The 7,773-nt window shown below is 51.4% G+C and overlaps 1 long non-coding RNA gene across 1 annotated transcript; it reads right to left on the reverse strand.

Annotated features, from left to right (window-relative positions):
* Nucleotides 1-359: 359 nt before the first annotated feature.
* On the reverse strand, nt 360-3,365 carry LOC128933607 (uncharacterized). Its single transcript, XR_008482801.1, has 4 exons — nt 3,302-3,365; nt 3,174-3,231; nt 3,023-3,093; nt 360-433 (listed from the first exon to the last, which is right to left on the reverse strand). It is a non-coding gene; the product is annotated as an uncharacterized LOC128933607 (long non-coding RNA).
* Nucleotides 3,366-7,773: the final 4,408 nt, after the last annotated feature.

Below are 7,773 nucleotides of genomic sequence, written 5' to 3' on the forward strand. Positions count from 1 at the left end.
ATCCACCCCAAAACCACCTCAGGGACACAAAAAATGGATTCAGGGACCCAAAAACCCCAAATTCACTCCAAAACCCCAAATCCTGACCGTAGAATTGCCGAAACCCCCCCAAAAATCCCAAATCCCAACCCTAAAAATTCCCAAAATCCCTCAGGTCCCCAAAAAATTCCCCAAAATGCAAATTTCTGACCCAAGAAATCCCCAATTCCCCCCCAAAATCCCCAAAATTCAAAATCTTAACCCCAAAAAGCCCCAAATCCCCCATCTGAAATTATGACCCCCAAAAACGCGCAAAATCTGAAATTTTGACCCCAAGAAGCCCCAAAATCCCCAATTTTGACCCCAACCCCCGTTCCCCTCCCCCCTCACCTGCAGGAGGCGCTTCAGGGTGGGCGGCGCCTTGGCTGAGGGGGTGGGGCCAGCCAGGAGATCTCTGTGATTGACAGGTGTGAGGCCACGCCCCCCAACAGCACCAGAAATCCCCTCAGGGACCCCAAAATGTCCTAAAAAGCCCCAAAATTCCTCCCACCCCATTAAGCCCCACCCACCCACTTGGGCCACACCCATTGCTTTTGGCCACACCCACTTCTTTAAGACCCACCCATTCGTTTGGCCACACCCACCCCATTAATCCGCACCCACCCCTTTAAGCCCCGCCCATTGCTTTTGGCCACTCCCACCCATTTAGGCCACACTGATCCCTTTAAGCTCCACCCACTCCTTTAAGCCCCACCCATTTTAGCCCTGCCCAATCCCTTTCAGCCCAACACATCCATTTAGGCCACACCCACCCCTTAAGCCCTGCCCAACCCTTTAAGCCCCACCCACTGCTTAAGCCCCACCCACCCCCTGTTTAAGGCCTGCCTGCCCCTTTAACCCCCACCCATCACTTTAAGCCCCACCCACTTCTTAAGCTCCACTCACCCCCTTAGGCCCCACCCATCCTTTTAAGCTCCACCCATCCCTTTAAGCCCTAACCACCCATTTAGGCCACACCCGCCCCTTTAGGCCACACGCACCCATTTAGGTTTAACTCCATCCAACATTTAGCTCACCCAATCCCTTCAAGACCCACCCACAATTTAAAGCTCCACCCACCCCTTTCAGCTCTGCTCATCCCCTTAAGCTTCACACACCCCCTTTAGCCCCTCCCTTCCTTTAGGCCCCACCCACCTATTTAAGACCCACACACTATTTGAAGACCCACCCAATACTATAATCCCCACCCACCACTAATCGCCACCCCCCCCTTTAAGCCCCAACCCTCTTTAAGCTCCATCCACCCATTTAAGCCCCGCCCACATCTTTAAGCCACACCCATACCCTTTAAACCATACCCTCCCCTTAAACCCTGCCCACCCTTTTTCAGCCCCACCCACCCGCTAGGGCCCCACCTACATCCTAAAGGTCCACCCGCCCCTTTAATCCCCACTTCCCTATTAAGCCCCACCCACCCATCAAGCCCTTCCCACCCTTTTAAGCCTCACCCATCCCTTTAAGCCCCACCCATCAATTTAGGTCACACCCCTCTAATCCCCACCCAACATTTAGCCCACCTAATCCCTTTAAGCCCCACCCACCCACTTAAGCTCCACCCACATCTTTAAGCTCTATACATGCCCTTAAGCTCCACCCTCCCCTTTTATGCCCCACCCTTCCTTTATGCCCCACCCACTTTCTAAAGCCCCACCCACCATTTTAAACCCCACCCACTCCTTTAAGCCCCACCTACCTCTAATTCCCACCCACCCTTTAAAACCCACCTCTCTCTTTAAGCTCCACCCACCTTTTAAGCCTCACCCACCCATTGAAGCCACACCCCTCTGCTTTGGCCCCACCCAACATTTAACCCACCCAATCCTTTCAAGCCCCAACCCACATCTTATAACCTCACCCACATCTTTAGGCCACACCCATGCAATTGAGCCCAACCCACCTTTTAAAGCTCCACCCACCTCTTTAAAATCCACCCACTGCATTAAGCCCCACCCACCCCTCTAAGCCCAACCCACCCCTCTAAGCCCCACCCATTTAAGCCCTACCCAGTCATTTTGGCCACACCCCCCCTCTTCAGCCCCACACACTCCATTTAAGCCCAGCCTGTTCCTTTAAGCCCCACCCACTCATTTAAGCCCCACCAATTTCTTTAAGCCCTACCTGCTCCTTAAGCTCCACCCATGTCTGTAAGCCCCACCCACCTCTTAAGCCCCACCCACCTACATTTATGCCCCACCCATCCCCTTAAGCCACACCTACCCATTTAAGCCACACCCCTCGGTTTAAGCACGGCCCAACACTTAATACACCTAATCCCTTTAAGCCCCACCCACCCCTTTAAGCCCTGACTATTCCTTTAAGCCCCACCCACCATTTAAGCCCCATCCTGTCCCCTTAAGCCCACCCACCCATTTAAGCCCCACCCACCTCTTTAAGACCCACCCACATCTTTAAGCCACACCCACCCCATTAAGCCACACCTATTCTCATTAAGCCACACACATTTATTTAAGCCCCACCCACCTTTTAAAGCCCCCACTCACCTCTTTAGGACCCACCCATTCCTTCAATCCCCACCCACCACCCCAAGCTCCACCCATTCTTTTAAGCCTCACCCATTCCTTAAAGCCACACCTATTCCCTTTAAGCCCCACCCACCTCTTTAAACCCCACCCACCCTTTAAGCTCCACCCACTTATGCCACACCCACCCCTTTTAAGCCCAGCCCATCCCTTTAAGCTCCACCCACAATTTAGGCCCCACCTGCATGCTTAAGCCCCACCCACTCATTGAAGCCCCACCCACACCTTTAAGCCCCACCCACCATTAAGTCCACCTAATCCCTTTGAGCCCCACCCACCCTTTTAAGCCCCCCTCACATATTAAAGCCCTACCCACCCTCTTAGACCAGATCCACACTTCAAGCCCCACCCATGTCTTTAAGCCACACCAACCCCTCTAAGCCCCTCCCAGTCTTTTGGCCACTTCCCTTTAAGCCCCACCCACTCCTTCAGGCCCCACCCACCTTGTGCTCTGATTGGCCAGGACCTCCAGCGCCCAAAGCACCGCCTCTGGGCTGTGGCCAATCAGTATAGACTGTAGGGGGCACCATGTGTCAGAGAAGAGGGCGTGGCCTGAGCAGAGTCACGCCTCCTCCCCTAGCCAGCCACGCCCACCTCAGCCTGTTCCGACCAATCTGGAGCCTCCTGAACCTTCCCGGGGTGATTGGCAGCTCTGGGGTTAATTAATTAATTAATTAATTGAGGGGTTAATTAGGGGTTAAGGAGGAAGGGGTGTTGCTTACCTGTGTGGGCGTGGCCTCTGGAGCTCCGCCTCCCTGGCCTTGCACAGGGCCTTGATTGACACCTGCGGAGGGGGAGGGGTTGGGGGAATTTGGGGATTTTTGGGGGGTCCTGGGCTGATTTTGGGGGAATTTTGGCGGGTCCTGGGCTGATTTTGGGGTCCCTGAATGGTCTCCAGGCCCCGCCCACCACATCAGGCCCCACCCACTCACCAGCACTTCCGGCTCTGCCCCTGCAGCCAAAATGGCCGACAGCTCCTCCCGGGATTGGCCCGGCCTGAGGGGACCCAAAAGTCTTTTAAAAAACCCAAAATCTCCTCAAAATGCCCCCAAATCCCCCAAATTTACCCATAATCCACTCAGGAACTCCAAAAATCCCATCAAGAAACCCAAAGTCTTCTCAAAATCAACCAAAACCCCTCAAAATTTCTTCAAAATCCCCCCAGATCCCCTTAGGAACACAAAATCCCCCCACAACCCCTCAAGCCCCCCAAAATCCCTCAGGGACCCCAAAATCTCCCCAAATTCCAAAAAAATCCCCTCAGAAACCCCAAAATCCATTCAGGAACCCCAAAAATCCCCCAGAAAGCAAAAATTGCCTCACAATCCCCCAAAATCGCCTCAGAGACCCAAAAATCTAATCAAAATTTCCTCATAATCCTCCAAAATCTGAAAATTCCCACCAGGGACCCCAAAATCCCCTCAGGAACCAAAAAATTCTTTAAAACTCCCCTCATAGACCCCAAAACCTCCTCAAAACCCTTCAAAATTTCCAAAAATCCCATTAGGAACACAAAATCCCCTCAAAATCCTTTGAATTGTCTCAGAATTCCCTCAGGAACCCAAAATCCTCAAAAAACACTTCAGGGACCCCAAATTCTCCTCAAAATGCCCCAAAATCTCCTCACAATCCCCAAGAGACACAAAAAATCTCTTGAAAACGCTTCAAAATCCTCCCAAGTCCCAGAGAATCCTCCAAAATCCCCTCAAAAATCACCCAAAATCCCCTGAAGGGCCCCAGAATTCAGTCAGGGACCAAAAAATCTAAAAATCCCCCAAATTCCCCCATTGCCCATATAGGGAAACACTGCAAGGCCCCGCCCCTTCCACCCTGCCCCTTCAGGCCCCGCCCCTTTTACCTTTTATGGATTGCCCTCAGCGCCCCCTCATGGCCGTCCCGCAGCCCAGCCGGGCCTGGCTCCGCCCCCAGCAGCCGAAGCTCTGCCCCTCGCTGAAGCTCCGTCCCCAGCAGCCGAAGCTCTGCCCCTCGCTGAAGTTCCGCCCACCGCCGGCTCTGCGCCTCCTCCAGTGAGGCGTCTGGGAGGGAAAGGGGGACCCCAAAGGTTTGGGGTGAGAACCCCCAAATTTGGGGTTTGGGGGGTCTGGGACCCCAAAATTGAGGGAGGGGACCCCGAAATTGGGGTGAGGATCCCAAATTTGGGGTTTAGAGGGATCCTGGGACCCAAAATATTGGGGAAGGGGACCCCAAAATTGGGGTTTGGGGGGGTCAGGGGACACCAAAATTGGGGGAGGAACTCAAAATTTGGGGGTGAGAATCTCAAAATTGGGGTTTAGGGGGGCTCAGGGATCCTAAAAATGGGGATGGGGACCCCAAAATTGGGGTTTGGGGGGGTTCAGGGACCCCAAATTTTGGGTTTAGGGGGATCTGGAACCCTAAAAATGGGGAAGGGACCCCAAAATTTGGGGGTAGGGACCCCAAAATTGGAGTTTGGGGGGCTCTAGGACCCTAAAATTAGGGAAAGGGATCCCAAAATTGAGATTTAGGGGGATTAGGGAATGCCAAGATTGAGGAATGGGACCCCAAAATTGGGGTCTAGGAGGACATGGAACCCCAAAATTGGGGTTTGGCCTTGATCAGAGACTCTAAAAATGGGGAAGGGACCCCAAAATTTGGGTTTTGGGGGTTCAGGGACCCCAAATTTGGGGTTTTGGTGGTCCTGGGAGCTCAAAAAGGGGGAAGGGAACCCCAAATTTTAGGCTTGGAGAAAAATTGGGGTTTGGGGGTTTCTGGGACCCCAAAATTGGGGATGGGGACTCGAAAACTGGGGTTTGGGGGGGGTCAGGAACCCCAAAATCAGGATTATGGGAGTTCTGGGACACTAGAAATCAGGGGGACCCCAAAATTTGGGGGTAGAGACCCCAAAATACAGTAAGGAGCCAAAAATTGGGGTTGCGGGGGGGTCCAGGGACTCCAAAATTGGAAAAGGGGACCCAAAAATTTGGGGTGAAGATGACAAACTGGGGCTTTAGTGGCTCAGGGATCCCGAAATTGGGGTCTAGGAGGACATGGAACCACAAAGTTGGGGTTTTGGGGGTGCTGGGACCCTAAAATTGGGGAAAGGGACCCTAAATTTGGGGTTCAGAGGTTCTGGGACCATAAAAATTGAGGGAATCCCAGAATCTAAGGGTGGGGACCCCAAATATGGTGTCTGGGGTGTTCAGGGACCCCAAAATTGGGGTTTGGGAGCATCAGGGACCGCAAACTTGGGGTTAGGGGCTGGTCAAGGACCGCAAAATTGGGGTTCTGAGTGGGCAAGGAATCCCAAATTTGTGGTGAGGACCCCAAAATTGGGACTTAGGGGCATCATAAGACCCCAAAAATGGCGCGGACCCCAAAATTTGGGGGTGGGGAGCCTCCGAAACGGATGTTTTGAGGGTAGGAACCTTTGTGCGGGGGCCGCGTTTCCGGCCTGACTCACCGAGGCGCTGCGCCGTTTCCTGTGCGTCCGCAATGGCGTCCCCCAGGTCCCGCACCTCCTTCCAGAGCCGCTCCACGGCCGCGCGCAGCGCCCCCTGCTGGCCCAGCGGGGCCGAAGCGGCCTGCGTCAAAACGGGCCCAAAAGCGCCAGAATTCAGCCAAAATTCACCCCAATGTCCCTGAGAGTGTGCCCAGGGTTCTCACGAAACCCAAAACTCTCAAAATATTGAGAAAATCCCACAAAAAAACCCCAAAATTCCACAAAAACGAGGGTTAAGATTGGCCCAAATCTGCCCGGATTCCCCTCAAAATTCACCCCAATATCCCTGAGATTGTGCCCAGTGTCCTCACGATACCCAAAACTCCCAAAAAAATGAGAAAATCTCCAAAAACAAGGCTCAAAATTAACCCAAATCCGCCCAAATTCACCTCAAAATGCACCCCAATATCCCTGAGATTGTGCCCAGGATTCTCACAACACTCAAAGCTCACAAAAAAACAAGAAAAATCCCACAAAAAAAAACCCAAAATCCCACAAAAATTAGGCTCAAAATTGACCCCAAAATTTCCTGAAAAAAATCCCCAAAAATTCCCAAAATTTTTATAAAAACGAGGCTCAAAAAAATTCCCAAAATTCCCCCAAAAATCCCCCCAAAAACCCCAAAATTTTATAAAAACGAGGCTCAAAATGGACCCAAATCCGCCTGAATTCACCCCAAAATCCCTGAGATTGTGCCCAGCGTCCTCATGATACCCAAAACTCCCAAACAGGAAAACTCAACAAAAGAACCCCAAAATTCCACAAAAATGAGGATTAAAATGGCCCCAAATCCTCAAAAAAATCCCCAAAATTGCCCCCCCACAATATCCTTAAAATTCCCCCCCAAAATTCCACCAAAATGCCCCCCAAAAACTCCCAAAAACCCCAAAATTCCACAAAAATGAGGCTCAAAATTGACCCTAAATCCTCCCAAATTCACCCCAAAATTCCCTCAACTAGCCCTGAGATTGTCAAAAAACCCCAAAATCTTTTTCAAAATTCCCAAAAACCCTGAAAATTCCCAAATATCCAAAAATCCCCCAAAATTCCCAAAAAATAACCCTAACCCAAAAAACCCCCAAAATTCCCCCAAAAAATCACCCAAAGTCCTCCTCAAAAATCCCCAAAAAACTTCCCAAAAATTCCCCATACCCCCCAAAATCCCACAAAAATGAGGCTCAAAATGGACCCCAAATCCACCTGAATTCCCCCCAAAATTCACCCAGATATCCCTGAGATTGTCAAAAAATCCCAAAACTCCCCAGTCTTTTCCAAAATTCCCCAAAAACCCTGGAAAATCCCAAAAATCCCGCAAAAAATCCTCAAAATTCCCCCGAAAATTCCCCCCCAAATCCCTTTTAAATGCCCCAAGCCCCAAAATCCCTCCCAAAATTCCCACAAAACCCAAAAAAATTCTCCAAAATTTTGCATTTTGCCCACAAAAAAAATCCCATTTCAAGCTCCAAAACTCCCCTAGACCCCCCAAAATTGCCTCAAATCCCCTCCAAAAATCAAAAAAAATCCCCCAAAATCCAAAAAAATCCCTTAAAATTCCTGAAAATTCCCCCAAAATCCCAAAATTTCCCCAAAATGTCCCCAAATCTGAGGGACCCCCCCCCCAAATTTTGGGTTCCCCACCCCAAATCTGACCCCAATTCCCCCTCAGGTTTTGGGGTCCCGCTCACCTCCAGCTCCTGCAGGTGCCCGTACCTGAAC

Source organism: Melozone crissalis, unplaced genomic scaffold (assembly GCF_028551555.1).
Source record: "Melozone crissalis strain CALT ecotype California unplaced genomic scaffold, PUWL_Pcris_2 ptg000011l_1, whole genome shotgun sequence".
NCBI classification, from domain to species: domain Eukaryota; kingdom Metazoa; phylum Chordata; class Aves; order Passeriformes; family Passerellidae; genus Melozone; species Melozone crissalis.